The sequence below is a fragment of the Rhopalosiphum maidis genome, chromosome 1, assembly GCF_003676215.2.
Source record: "Rhopalosiphum maidis isolate BTI-1 chromosome 1, ASM367621v3, whole genome shotgun sequence".
In the NCBI taxonomy this organism is placed as follows: domain Eukaryota; kingdom Metazoa; phylum Arthropoda; class Insecta; order Hemiptera; family Aphididae; genus Rhopalosiphum; species Rhopalosiphum maidis.
The window spans coordinates 77,594,467-77,611,481 of NC_040877.1; the positions used below are offsets into that span (position 1 = coordinate 77,594,467).

Below are 17,015 nucleotides of genomic sequence, written 5' to 3' on the forward strand. Positions count from 1 at the left end.
ATACACATAAACTAAATTCATAAAAGTGTGTTAATTTATTAACTATATAGTTATTTTTAATTATTTATCGAATTAAAAACCAAAACAACTAGGTACTTACTGTAATAAAATTATTTGAAGGTTTTATAACAATAGAATAATGTTTAAAAATTCAATATTTCAGCGTCGCGTCGTTTCGATTAAAATTTACGCATTACTGCATATAATGAAGTTTTTCATTCTACATTTACGAATCACTGGTGTCGATAAAACTTTAATAATACTCCAATTCCCTTGTTGGTACTGCTGATAATGTTATATTAAAAATGATCATAAATCGATATTATTTTTATTCATACATAGGTGTACACTACATATACTGAAACTTAATAGATTATGTACATTTTCAAACTTCGTTAAATTCATCGTCCGTCATTACTATAATTATAGACTAGTACTTAACCTAACCTAACCGGCTTACTATTAATACGTTTACTGTCATATGTTCACCGATGACCAAATTTAACATACAATTAAATGCAACTAATTCACCACGGCTTGTAGAAAACATTATTTAAAATGTATCATATCGTAGACAAAAATAATTTGATCTTTAAAAAAAACTTACTAATAAAATCTTTTAACTTTATGTGACCATACACACTCGGAACTGACTTGGATTACCGGCGGGCATGTGGCAGACAATGTGTTAAAGTATACTATACAAGACGCATCAAATAGTATATTGTGTTAATATTAATGATTAAAATAAATATAAAATCCGAGAGAATTTTATTATCAAATGTCAAAAACCCATCATCTATGTGCTTTACACAGCATCCACTTTCGTAAATAACATTTGCTATCGAATGCCATATTATGTTATTTTATACAATAGACCATTATCAAGATCGTCAAAGTTCATAAATCACATTTTGTGGATAAAACAAGTAAATAATGAATTTCAATTACATCAGACAAGTAAACCTATAATCAAAAATATTATACACCTTTACGTATAACACTCTATGCGTAGTAAGTATATCGTATACACTTATACACGTACTATTATAAAACATGACTATTGTACACGCATTTTTGTATTATTCATATAATGGATAATTTTAACATTTTTATCTATTATTATCACCCTTTATTTATACCCCATTATACTGTGATAGTATAACCTCTTAGCTATAATATAAGCATCAACAATCAAAAGTATCTCAACTTCAGAGTTATTTTTACTTCTAAGTTATATTATACAATAAGAATAAATTAAAAAATATTTTTAATAACGAAAAATAATGTATATTATGGCAACGTAGAATTTGAATTTTTGTGAAATTGTGTACCTATGTATATAAATGGTTATTAAAATCTACACGATTCAGTAACTTTTGCTGAATCACGCGTTCGCTTCGGCGATAATAATAATATGATTGTAGGTGCGAATGTAATCGCATTGTCCTAATCGAATGCTTCCCTCGAACAATTTTAAATGTTGATAAAGTTTAGGTACGGTTACGTATTACGGTAATACGTTAGATGAATTCAAGTCGTACTTCGTTATAATTCTGTATACCTACGTTTTCGTAGTTTTCAAGGATTTCTTATCTTGCAGACAAAAGCTAATCTTCGGCAGATAATTTACTTTTAAATTATTTTCTTTTGTATAAAAAGTCTCAGAAACGTTGTTTGTTAAGCAAGTTCTATTATTATATAGTTATATGACTATAAATAAATCAAAAAAAATCTTCTTAACAAAATTAAAAAAAAAAAAGATGAAAGTAGATACCTAGTTGTATTAATTTAACGCACTTATTCGGAATATAACAATACCCACAAAACGTACTAACGTATGTGCACTAACAATAATATAGATGCTACTATAAAGAAAAAACACTTTTGTATTTGATATAAGTTGTTTTCAGACAGTTTTTACTACTAAATCGTTATTAAGTGTCATACTCGTATTATTAGTGTCAGATGTTTTTATTTTATTTATATCAAACAAACATCAGGGAAGTCGCACTGCTGTAGTGCTGTATACAGACATTTCGAGTATATCTCGTCATTAAGTAGGAAATTGTAACGGATGTGTTAAATTTTAATTTAATGATAAATCATTGCATACGAAAAATGATTTTGAGTGGTGACGATACTGTCATACCCCATTTCTTAGGATATTCCATTATATATTTAACTATAAGATAATATAAAATATTCAATTAAAAATTTAAATTAAAATGTCCCTATAATAATTAATAAATAAAAAAAGTCAAAATGCATTTTATCTCATGTTTTAAACAAAGCTTTAACAAATTTTAAAATTACATTATATCTACTTTTTTCATATAGCCGCATCTTAATATAATATACAAATCTAATTTCAAATGAGTACCTAGTTAATTAGTTTTAAGTTTGTAAGTTAAGGGAGTGTAGGAATGGATCGTCATTTTAGGGGCTGCACCTGTGCCACTCTAAACCACCCGTCTAAACTTTAAGTGCATAGGTATTTATAAGTTATAAGTTATAATTAATTAACTTCTCGTTCACAATTATATTTTAAATATTGAATTTATAAGAAGTGTGGAATCATATATGTATCATATGTATTATGTAATTCAAAAAAGTTAAAAACATTGAAAGATTAAAATACTATATTTATACCAGAATTATTGATTTTAAAATACGTTGAAAACAGTTTTCAATGTTAACACTATTAAGAGACAAATGCTTAAATTTGCTTACTCATTAAACAATCACCTTGTATATACGCGTAATAAGCGCTTATAATATAATACATAGCGTAGGCTTGTCCTCTTTAACAATTCTTATCGAACAGTAATATTATTATATAATAACATTTATAACAATTATAATTTTGACTAGGAATGTAATAATGATGATGTGAAATATTGTTTGTAATTACACAATGATTAAATAGTCGTCTGGAATTGAAGTGTTTTTTTTAGCGATAACCACTGCATTTAATGGATAGACGGTACGTTTATAGTCAATCGATCATAATGTTATAATTCCGTATCACGTTGATTTGATTAAAAAAATTTAAAATTATACATTAGTTGAATATACCACTGGCTATAGTATTACGCATATTATGATAAATGTATACGTAATATTATTTTAATGTCGATTTCTCTTATTTAATTTGTAGACACTATAGACAAAAATAAATTCCGAGTTGCTTATAAAATGCAGTAGAATTTTTTTATAAAATAATGAATAAGTGAAATTATTATTTTTTTATTACTTAAACAATGTATACAATATTATATAATTTAACACGTGTATTATATTTATAAGTAAAAAATGTTCGTATTAAAAATATACAAACCAGTTTTTTTCATTTTAGATTTATTTTAAAATAGTTGAAAAACGTCAGTACACATCTTTAAAAGAAATAGAATAAAATAAAATCTCGTTACACATTTTGATGTTAAGTGACAGAATAATATTGTGTATGCATTGTCGTCGTTGCTCTTGCTGCAGTTAATATAATATTGTTATTGCTAGTTAATTTCGACAAATTTCACAGCACGACAGGGAAGTAGTGAACACAAACATCAAAACCGTCAGCAAGGTGAAACGCACTGACCTCTTTGGTCGCATATGGTTTACATTTGCAAGACTACGCAACATGACACGAGGATGTCGGCTGTCTAATGATCGAACGTCGTATATATATATATATATATATATATGAACGCAAGCATAATAGATCGGGACGTTTCATAATAATAATGATAATAATATATAGCAGTAAAACACACGTGGGATGGCTTTCGACAGAAATACACCGAAATAAATGTGCGGAGACAGATGTGCGAGTATCAAGGTCGCGAAACGTTTTTTTTCGAATTTGAACACTATTATTTACAGACACCAATGAATATTATGCGAGTGCTACTTATTATATTACCTATATCGTACCTGTATACAGTGCACAGCATAATATTAAACATTATTTATATTTATTTCGTTCGGGTATATCAACAAGACATTGGGATGTTTAATAATATAGTCAGCTGTATAGCGTCAAACAGAACGTGCATATAATATACAAATAATGAAAATGTAGAATAAAGGGTGACCATTGTCGACGGGTGAGCAGAAAGCAATTTATCTCCGAAACAATTAATTTCAAGCACATCTCTGATGTACCTATCCTTTTACTCCGTGATGTCCTGGATAGTTCTATCCATGTATATATAATCTATTGTATCACCATTATAAATCTCACATTTTAAACGAATGTAAAACGAAATAATTTTTTTGAAAACGATAAATGTAAATTGGTTTTAAAATTCTTGATTTGTTTTTGTACATCTTTAAGAGTATTCTATGATTATATAATTTTTTGTTTTTTTAATTGACAATACCCCTACTCGGCTACTTCACTGGATAATTAAAAAAATATACAAAACTAATTAGTTCAAAATTCAAACAAGTAATTCATAAATTATTAAAATGTCCATACTAATAAGGATAAGGTTTTTTAAAAACGGTTTTACAAAGCTATAAAGTAGACGTAATATTAAATCTAGTTTTTATTATACTTTGAAAATTCTTACAAGCTAATAGACAGATTTATCACTAAAACCGCTAAAAATGAATAAATGTATAAATATTAAATGTATTAATAAATTAAAAAGAGGGCTGATGCTACTTAGTAAATTCCCCGTATATTTTGATATAGTCGTTTTTGAGACTCGAAGATGTCGTTTTTCAACGTGTAGAGTGTAATTAAATAACTAATACAGAAAAGCGCTTAAGAAAAACCACGATTTTCACGTCAAATCCATTATTATGATGTTATAATACATAATTTTGTAACTTTACGAGACTCCGAAATTCGAGTGTTCGAGGAACTCGACGTCTAAGATTTATCGCGTATAATATATTATTACAAATTTACGATACGCATATTATATTATTATACTACTACGACATTTATTAATAGACTACATCAGTCTGTACCCGCTGTCAGTAAAATATTGAATAAAATCAAAGATTAAAGTTCCCAAAGCCTACTCATAGGAAAAAAATAACACGGTTACGCGTGTATTGTATTTCGCGTATAAAATGTCTACTGTGCGTGTACTCTTATTGTAGTATCATGATAAGCCACAAAACTGTTTTGAAATCAAATAACGAAAGCTACTAACTGCGTGTTTTACGTTTCGTTAATGAAAATTTGGAACATTTTCTATTGTTTGTAATAATATACAATATGTAAGCGAAAACCGGTAAAACAATAAAGATCAGTTTTGCAGGTATTTAACAGCATGCGGTATTATCGCCGTTGCTCTCGCGGAACACGATTCGCATTTCCAATACATATACATCGTACTTTTCCGGCACTTGTTACTGTATAATATAATATAAAATAAATATTTTATGTATCATGTTGTAAGAGCGAGCCTATAAATCGCATCGGTACTTACACGCCGAACAAGCCGCAAAATACGCGTAGAAACACCGATTTTGCATTAAATCACGACGCGATTTACGCTTTTATATTGGTATACACATCCGCAGTCGTTCGTTCGTAATAGATCGTGTTACGTACCGCGATAGAATAATAAATCGCTGGTGCCTATTATTACTATTATTATTATAATTATTATTATTATTGTTATTGTGATGTGAATACAGGAAAGATTCTCGACTCGATTCGATTTTTTTTCCAACAGATCTTCATTGACTTGGCTAATGCCAATAGATATATCATATACCGTATACAGTGTGCGTATCGATTTCAGTTTGAATCCCAGTAAATTTGAATGGATGACTCTTTTACGAATTTATAATGCTGGAACCCGAATCGTAGCCCAGTAGTCTTACTGCGGTTGTTCGCTATATGGATCGAAATCACACGTAAAATATAAAAGTAAACGTTATAAATTATAACAATATTAACAGTCGATTTATTTCAAACATTTAATGACGTATAAGCTCGACCCGACCACGATTTCATACCATAATTAATTATTCATCAGCTTTGCCACATAATATACGTATTATTATTAGATTACAAAAAAACGCTAAACGGTCAAAATCTTTTCGTAGTTCAGCTCTTATCGCAGTTGCAGCCGTTGTCGTGTATAATAGTCGAAGAGGATTATACAATAATGGCGTGTATCTATATATATATATATATTATGCAAGCTGATCCATTTAATCTAAGACACTCATTAATGATTACTTTAAAAGCTATTAACATTGTTTAAAATATGGTTTTTAAATAGCTTTAAGTCGTTGAAAAATAATATTTTTTAACTATTTTTAAAAGTAATTATTTTTAAATGTTATGCATTTTTTATAATATTTATTATTTTTAAATTTTTTACTTTTTACGAGTTGTAAGTACCAATTTACAGTTTTTATGAACTGAGTGAAGTGGTACAGGATCATCCCGCAAAATGTTGACTTACTCCTCGAAACTAGGTCAAATTTTAGATATTTATACAAATTATAAACTACTTGTAGAAAAATTGATTTTGATTTCGTGATACTCCGAATAATATTTTGTTTCAAAATATGAAAACTTATTATAATTAAAATTATAACGATAAAAAATAGAAAAAAAAATTTAATTTTCTCTAAAAATAATGTTTTTTAACGTCTTAAAATTATGTTTTTAGTTTTGTTTGTAATTTTTTTTTTTATTCTGTTATATTATATGATCATTGCGGCACATAATTAGAAATTGTCCGATATTTTACATCTACACAAGTAATTATAGACATGTATATATTACATATATTATAGGTACGTCTAGTTCTGCCGTAACGCACCGCACAAAATTCAATTATGATATATTTTATTGATCTATTACACGTATTACTTCTCAGCGCCAATCGTGTTGTTCCATTACAGCTGCCGGATGAACGAAAAAAAAGTGTTTGAACAGTATAAGCCATTATTATTTTCGTTAAATAAAACGGAAAACAAACAAAAGCGTACAGTTTGTGAGAGCCCAGAGGTTGGGCCTCAGCTATGATTTAATACGGCGATTCGAGACTCTCTATTTGAAAATGAAAATATAATATTGTATTAAAAAACCAGAAATAATAAACTTTTTAAAAGTCTATAAAAAATCACGTGCGTAGGTATGTAATCGTTATCAATTTTTTATTATATAACACTGACGTTTTTATATATTGTATGTTTTTCCTCGGAAATCACTTCTTTGTAAGCTTGTGAACGGAATTCTAAAAGTTTTGACCTGCTCTTTCGCCGGTTGAAGATTATTATTATAGTTGACAGTTTATATATAGTTACGTATATATATATATATATACTTTGAAGAGATAAAAAATGCAAATTCCCATTAGTTTTCAAGACAAACTTTAACAATACAATGAAATGTTTAACGAAAACCTTTTAAACGTTCAGATACAACACTTCTTGATCTTTGGTGTAACACCAATACATTGTCATATTGGACGATAGGTGGGTTATTGTGATAAAAGTTTTCTGATATTTACGTACAAGCCTCTCTCTTTCTCTAAATATATATATATATATGTATTATACATGTGTATGTATTATTATTTGTTCAGAAAACGTATACTAAGCACACATAATAGAACATTATATATACGTGAATATTTGTTACCGAAGTATGTTATACTAGAGTGTCTTCCACTAATAGTAAGTCCACTATATTCATCCCTATTTCATCAAAGCACGTCCACTAGGCATGGGCTGAATGTGATATAATGTTACATTACATGCCATCGTGGCGGTACTTATATATTGTATTTACTCATGAGTTGTTGTCGCCATGAAAACATTTTCACTCCACTCTCTCTTTCTCGACAACAGTATAGTGTGCGAAATATATATACATTTACGTTGAAATTATGGAATTTCACCAATAAATGCTAAAAAATGTTTACGATCAATAGACCGTAATGGTTTTATCAATTACGTTAGACCTTTTTATACTAGGAATAAAGGTATTTTAATTCCGTCGGTACAGCTAGTCTAAAACAAAACTATCGATTCCGCCATCCAACCGAACAAGGGAAAAATTAATATTCTCCAACAAAAATTGAAGTTTATTTAACTTACATAGTTATATTATAAAATATATTATACCGTATAGAGATGTATAGTTTTATTTGAAATATCCGATAAAAAATATTGTTTTATAGAATTTTTTTTCTTTTTATCGCTAATTGATGATAACATCACCTAACGAGTTATGGTTTTATAGTTTTATAGTTTTTCTTTACATTAGAATAAAAAACCATTTGTAAGACAACTAATATTTGTCATACACTGATCATATTAGTAGTTATAATATGTATATCATGTGTTTTGTAGGTATGTAAATTTCATTTATAATATATTTATTTTTTTGTAGGTACACTTGTATATTTGAGTTATTTTTTCTAAGAATATTAGTTATGTAATTAATTCAAATGTAAATGTGCTTATTACAATGCAAATTTAATTTTATCTAGCCATCTAATTCTAATAATTGGTATTGCTCAAATTTATACTTGTGTACATTTGTAATAATACTGATACATTATTATAGAATTTTGGCTGGAAGTACGCTATTGATGTTTTAAGTACAAAAATATTGTTTTGTTTTCGAAAAAATAATATATTTAACCGGTCAATCAGTACAATCAATTGATCATCACATACCTTTTTAGTTTTCAATTATTCTATTAAATAATATTACGTAGGTAGGTATTTAGTTTGTGTATTTTAATTCAATGCTGGTAGAATTAATGAAGAAGAACAGTTTTGCCTTAACAGAGTTGCTTGTAGAAAGAAAATCAAAAAGACAAGTGTAATTTGACTATATTTAGACTTAAAACATAAATAATGCAACAAAATGGTGCACTAATCCTAAGATAAAAATTTCGTTTCGGGCTTAATTGGTCCATGGTCGAGTGATACACAGGCTGCACGGAGGAGTATTTTCGTCGGACCTTTTGACGCGCGGGGGGATGAACCGGTTGTCGTATATACACGATAAGCTATAACCGCTGCAGGTAGCTAGGGAAAAATACACACGCACCCACACCCCCCCCTCTAGGTTAAGTAAGGCTGGAACACACACATATATATATATATATGTATTATTATCGAAACGTTCGGCGTTTATATGTACACATGACGACCGTCTGCATGGCCGCGAGACAACCGAAAATAGAACCCCTAAAGACGGCGACGCGTATTTTTGAACCCGAAACACATACGTTTAATATTATTTACGGCCTCCAAAGACGAAACGGTTCGAGACGAATGACTGCAGCTATACACACACACACACACACATTGTGTACGGTCGGGAACTCCTAATAATCGTATATAACAAAATATGGGCGTCCCGAAGAAGACGCACGCTGAACCGCACATACCGCACATACCAGACGTCTATAATAACGTACAACTGGTTTTTGAGGGGTCGTCGTCGCCACTCGTTGCCGCAGCATTATAACAACCCAATAGACGCACATCGATTGTACACACACACTCATACCACCTATATATATACATCTACACGCTAAACGTGGTTTATACCTAATTGCATTTTATGCCCGAGATAGGCCTCGACCGCGATCCTCGATCACACTCACGCGTTTATAGACGAATCACACACGGCTCGCGCATATTTCTGTTTAAAAAAAAAATGGCATGTACTACGGGTACAGGGCAGGGTGTTATGCATATTATTAGACGACAATAACGAGCCTCTGGCAGAGTACTTATATTTTGAATTGGTAAAAGTCATAAAATCGAAACGGATACTATTAAAACGACCAATGTTGTCGCGTACGACGCATACGTAATCAACACTACTGAAACCATCGTTTTCTCGACCGACTACGACTTTACTACGATTATACATCATGTACTGCCTATAATACGCCTGCTGTTGCAACACTCCCAATTTCATAATATTTCTCTTGTCATCGCGAAGAAGAACGTCACTCCAAGAGCTCTTTGTGTCCGCGTGTACCTATATCGAGTAAACGTAGTAGTGAGCGATATCGTGTACAGGGTGACTCTTTTGATAGCAAACATTTATTATTTTTCCTGCTACCGGTACCAAAATCGTAACTTTCACCTTTCAGCCGAACCAAAAAGCTTAATATTTACTTAATGTCTAATGTTGTACATAATAAACAGAATTGTTAAAAATACAATTTTGATATAATGATGTCACATAAAAATCAAAATATAAGTGAGCAAGTGGTTACCGCTGTGTAATATGGTGGGTGTCGAGCCCACCGTGATGAAAGTATTAAATTTGAATTTAATGATATCATTTTTGTAAACGAAAAAGAATTCTGGGCCAAAACGGACTATCTATCTATATCAAAGTATATTTCAAGTCATGTTTTTTTAATATTGCTATTAAGTAAAGAAATTTCTTTTACTATAGAGTATTAGTTGTAATACAATAGGTTAAATAATTTTTTTTCAAAAAAATTCCGTTCATTTGAAAATATCATACTGTGTATAAAATATAATAAAACATAATATAATAGTTTTTTTCTTCTTACAAATAATATTTTTAATTATAGATAGGTACACCTGTAACAAAATATTGATCATTGTTTTTTATAGTTTAAGTATGTAATTTTACCCAAATTTAAACTTCAAATGTATATAAAAAAAAATTTTATTATAAAATACTATAACTTATAAGGAACTTTGCATTTTACAACCATAAAACAATTTGCAAATTGATATGATTTTGATAAATTTCATCAACATTTAAACATCAATTGCATACAAAAATAAATTATATTTTATATATCTTGACATACTTATAAGAACAACATTATTGTATTAAATTATTAAGTTTTTTGTCACGGGAACATTTTTTCAATCAAAAACGGTTATACCCCACTCCAAAATTGTGTTACTCTCGGAAAAGTGAAATGTTTAAGAAAATATTATTATTATTTGAATCAGATGAATACGCTTTTAAAGACTCATTCCAAATATTATTATACATTATAGATTTTATACGTATTAGCTACATTGTTGCAAGTACCTCACGAAAAATCCGAAATAAGTCTCTCTCAAATATTTCATCGCTGCATTGTAGTATAATAATATAATATAATTGTGTTTAAACCATCGCCACTACAGTATTTTAATCTCACCTCCCCGTTAAGTCCTTTGCACGCTCCACGAGCATCTCTCCTGGTAATTATTATTCCAACCCACGGGCCACGTCGGGGTGCGACACTCACGCCGTGCGATAAAATATGACTTTGCCGTATCGTTTCGGCTGCTAAAGTATACGCACGAATTTAATATACGTAATATGTACAGCGTATAATATGTTGCTGACGCTCGTAACGATGATAATTGCGACTTTTATGCAGTCATAAGTCTGCAAAAAAGGCCCAAGTCGTCGGTGATTATTTTTTTCCCCATTATTTCCACTCGTCAGAAACGGCCCACAGGCTACCGTTCATCCGGCCTTTACTGTTTTGAAATTAAGTGTGGGTTTTTTCATTATGTAAAAATTAAAAATTTGAAAGTTAGTTCTGTCATTAAATTTCGTTCTGTTTTCTTAAAAACGCAATTTTTTTTCTTATTTTCGATCAGAAAGAAATTAATGATTCAATTGTTTCAGTTACACGTTAAAATGCATTTTTCAGTTAAATTAAACGTATGACAACGAAATGTATTCTAATACGTATTATACCATCATACGACTATTCATAACCATATACAATACATTTTACCGTAGTCGTAGAACAGACACCACTGTACAAGTTGTTTACAAGTTGTGACTATTTAAAGCATAGGTAGTTGATTAAAACTTTTTTTAATTCAACGATTGGAATTTTTTTCTCTTATCTATTTTATCGAGTTTTTACGCTGTAGTCTATATTAACACCTTTATACGACTATTTGGAATGTATTTATATCACCGTAATAAGAAAACCATTTGCGAAAAACAAAACAAAGTCCGGTCTCGTACGGTCGAGATATTGATAAAACGGCTGCGTGTACGTATACTATAATAGCTGGTATTACACTATTCACATTTCCTCACACTAGTTTTTCCGTTTTTCTCAGAAAGATCTAAAAAAAATCACCCCTTTCCAATACACATGGGTTTAGGCACCACATGTTCCCGATTTCCAATCTATAAAGAGGTGCAATCGTGAAACTACTTCGAGCTTTTTATAACCACGCCATAAAAAGCGTATTCCAAAGAAAAAACCACATAACCGTAAAACCGGCAACACATTCCATGCCGTTCGAAATAAAATAAGTAAAACATATTATATATATATATATACGTATTTATGAAAGGACGAAGGTTGATTTGAAATATAATATTATGTATAATATATGAGTTCTTGGCCGATTTGAGAAATAAAACAACAAAATCGTGTCCTGGCCAGCAGGTATACCTACACGCGATGTGACTCGTATGAAATCATTGACACAACAAAGCGTATCATAATATAATATGCACATATTATACAACCTGTATTAAGCAATAATAGGTATCCGTGTTCTACCTTGTTTTAAATTTAAAACATCGTAATAATGAAAATTAAATCTAAACGAGCTATATTATGTATACCGACCATCGTCACAGTTTCAAGCGTTTCAGCTGTTAAAAATCTCCAAGCTTTTTCCTACAAAATATGTAATGCGTATATTATTATATTATATTCTATGTGGTATTAAAAAAAATATGTGTGCAATATTGTGCATGTAAATTATACGTTCATAAATTTGGCTCCCAACAATAATTTTTGACTCACAGGCAACGGGTATATTTTTACAAATTTATGAATAAAATGTACAATTTCATACTTATACCTGCGTTGTACAATTTTATCTTATGCAAATATTTTGAAAGTTTAATCTCTATCACTACTAAGTTAATGTAAATTCTAAATTTATATGGACAATTTCAAAAGTGAAATAAATACTTACACAATAAAATAGAAATAAACTAAAACGAATGTGTATATTACGCTTTATAAGGTATATCAGAAAAGATCGTCAATCTTATAAATTTACTACTATCATAGTTTACACGAAAATAATCAAAATCAAATGTTTGAACAGTAAAAATAATATTCACTACAACATTCAACGCGTAATTAATTTTAGCCTTAAATCGGAAAAGTAAATTTGTTCTATTTCAATTAGTTATAGCAGTGGTTTTCAAACTTTTATTATACACGGCACACTGACCTTTTTTTTATAGATGAACAAAATTGTTTTGAATTAATTATAATTATGTATACATTTAATAAGAAATATGTGATTGATGGGCTAACAAATATTTTTAGTTCTTGGACGAATAGTTGACACACACCCACATTTTTTTAAATCACAATTCAATGCAATCGGTAATTTATGGAAAAACCGCGGCACCCGGTTATATACATCATAATAATTTACGTCTACCTAATATTATTGGGTTGTACAGTTGGATTATATTCATGCTATGAACGCGAAAATTATTTTAGCATTTAGTATTTAGCTGCAATAACTGTGATGTCTGTTAATTTTTTGTTTGAAACTTTATATCTATTACACGACAAAAATATATATTATAAACTTTAATAACGATTTATGTTTTTCGTCGGAGTTCGCTGCATCACGTTGTATTGAATAGCAATGTAAATACTTATATAAATATATATTTTTCAGAGAATATATATATATATATATATATATATGAGATTCATATTTTATTTAAACGGTCGAATATTCGTTGTTTTTGATTTATTGCAAGCGATGTAACATAAAATATTGTTTTAAAAGATATAATATTATAATATATACAATATACATTATATATACATTGTATATACATATACATAACCAGTGTTTTTGTTTATAGTGTAGGTAGGTGTGCAATTTCTCAGAAGTGGAAAACGGCGGGATATCTATTACCTATATCTTGTATAATATATTATAGAAAATATAGGTAATCAACGATTTCATATGTAACACAATATATTTCGTTTTCTCGTTTTATTATGCGTTTCCCTTGTTGTATATGCCAGTAAATTGTAAATAATATATTATATTATTATTATTATATAATCATTGAATACCTATAGCAAACAGGGCTAAGGTCAGATTGCGTTTATTTTTGTCGAATTTCATTCGGGGCAGTTAATGGTGATATTCGAATTGCACTCGTTCAGATAACTCCAGTAAAACGAATAATAGGCGAATATCAGACGACAGTCGAAAAAATAATTTATCATTTCAATATCTAAAGTTGATTATACAAAATATTATAATTTATGCATATATTGCTTTAATTTAAAAATTATAATATAAAAAAGTATTCATTTTGTTCGAAATTACTAAATAATGTAATATAAAAACCAATTTATTAACTTTATCGAGCCTTGCAGTTGACTTATCATCGGCAAGTCGTACGGTAAAAATCGATAACAGCTTAATCACTACATTATAGTGATGTTACCTGATGGATTTCAGTGACCTCGGAAAGGCGTTACAATGTGTACGAATATTGTCCACAGTAGCGTCCTCGCAGCCTCGGACACACAGCATAATAATAATAATAATAATACGCGTCAGACGCCGTTTGGTTGCTACGATAAAATACAACGACATTTCGTATTTCACGTGATAAACTTATCCTCAATAAGGACGATCACTTTCCTGCATGTCGTAGATGGGCGTTTGTAGTATTAGCAGAAACCCCAATGGATATTAATATTATTGTTTACGGTACCATTTTCTACTGCGATGACGAAGCCACTGCCTCGTGTCCTGGCGATAATACTAAGGTATTATTATATGGTTGCGATTTCCCAGCAGGTTTCCGTCGAGATCGCACACTTCCTACACGATGTGTATTTAATGTCATTAGCGTCGATACCTGTGTACCCATTAATAACAATCACTTGTCTAGACGAATAATTTATGTTTCTACTAAATATAGTTATAAAATAAAAATTATTGTCTTATTAACTGTATATAGTTATAGATTTACTCAATACTCGTGATAAAATAGGTTTTACATTAATAAAGAAAAATATAATTTAACTGTGAGGATAACAGAACACAGCTAGTAACATAGAAATAAATAAAAGAGTAGATTGTCCAAGAAAAAAAAAGCAACCAACAATGAGCAAATAGAAACAAGCGTTAAACCCTGTAGTTATGACGACATTCTAAGATGTATTATAATACTGCGATTGGAGAAAAATGGTCACTCAAAAGGAGAAGAAAACAAACCAAACTCAGCGAAATAAAACTTACAACAGAACGTTGCAAAAACACACAGCTAATCTTAATAGAAAAGAAGAAGTATTATTAACACGTCTAAGGACAGGACATGCACGTTCCACACGTGTCTATCTAATGAACAAAAAAGAGCAAACCAAATGCGTAACATTTGAAGTCCATCTAACAATTAAGCATATCCTTGTCGAATGTAAATAAACAGAAGCTGCTAGAAACAAATACAACAATCAAGAGTAGTTTCTCAATCAGTCCCTAGGTCTGAACAAATCAACCATTAAACAGACACTAAACTTCATAAAAGCGACAGAAATTGGAAATTTATTGCAAACAACTAATACACATAAAATAACTTTTTGCAATAACTAATTGTATGTAAAATAAAAATTATATTTATGTTAATGATATCAGTCAGTGGCCAACGTATTTATTGTTTAGTGATTGCATTCTGTAACGCTGGCTGCTTCAACATACATTTTACAGCTTATAACTTATAAATACTAAATAGTTTGTTATTGTATAATATTATGCATATCAATGCAAATTTAAAACGGTAAGTCATCATTACTTGTTTTTTCTTACATCGTTCTTAGTTGGAATACACAATAATAATTTCGTAATGTAATTAAATTACATTAATTAATAACATTTGTATAGTAATTGAAAACTTTGTAAGATGTATAGGTAAACCTCAAAATATATAATATTTTCTGAAGGTATTTCAACTCAATTATGGAATCATAAATTTAATTAAAGCAACTACAGCACTTTCGTAACAATTTCATTTGTTACCAAAGTTAAGTCTAAGAACAATTATCTTGATCACAAAAGTCCCTGACGACTTGTGTTCTCTTTCTTTACCTATAGGTACTTTATTTGCGTCGAATTCTATCAAAACTCAGCCGGTGTGGTATTTCAGTGAAAATAAAACTTTAGAAATAACTTACTTTAATCAAACAATATGTCCATTTTTGAGTAAATATAATAATATTACCAAGATAATTAACTAAATAACTATAAATTATTATACCTTGCATAAAAGTATATACTTATGTAGGATTAAACGTATTTAATGAAACGAAAAAAAATAACGACTAATTTAATTAATTTAACACATTGATTATTATGGTTATATTGCAATGTGCAAGATTAATTTGTTAGTTTGAATTATTTTTAATAAATGCTAATTCATTCTGATGCGTTAATTCCCAGAGACAAAGTAATATTTAAAAATATCGTGCGTATTTGTATTTAAAACATAGACGTTAAATTGTAAATATTAAGTGTGAATAATATAATAGTAGGTACACGGCAATAATAGTGGTCTCCAATTGGTGACAGTGCATTTTATCCACCTATATAATATAGTTCAACAAGCAATATCGCAAAATGATTCATCAACAATGCTCATTCCCTCTTCTTCTCTAAAAACTAGGTGATTCAAAATACGATTTTTAAAATTTTTAAATATAATTTAAGGCCATATTTTCAACATCTTGAATTTTTATACTTTTTGTAGAAATATAAGCTTCTGTTTTTCAAATGACAACCCTAATTTTAAACAGAGAATTTATAAGTAAATAATTTTTCTAAAAATGTTGACATATCAAAATCAATATTACAATATTTGAACAGGCGTTTTTGAGATGTTTAACTTTGTGTGCTAAGCATAATAGCTAGACTTACGAAAATAGGTTCAGAAGATATAGAGATTAAGAGGCTATAGAATTTACTAACGTCTATAATTTGAAAAATGTCTC

The 17,015-nt window shown here is 29.3% G+C and overlaps 1 pseudogene; it reads left to right on the forward strand.

Moving 5' to 3' along the window:
• The first annotated feature begins 14,714 nt into the window (after positions 1 to 14,714).
• Positions 14,715 to 15,624, forward strand: LOC113557734 (annotated as a pseudogene).
• The last annotated feature ends 1,391 nt before the right edge of the window (positions 15,625 to 17,015 follow it).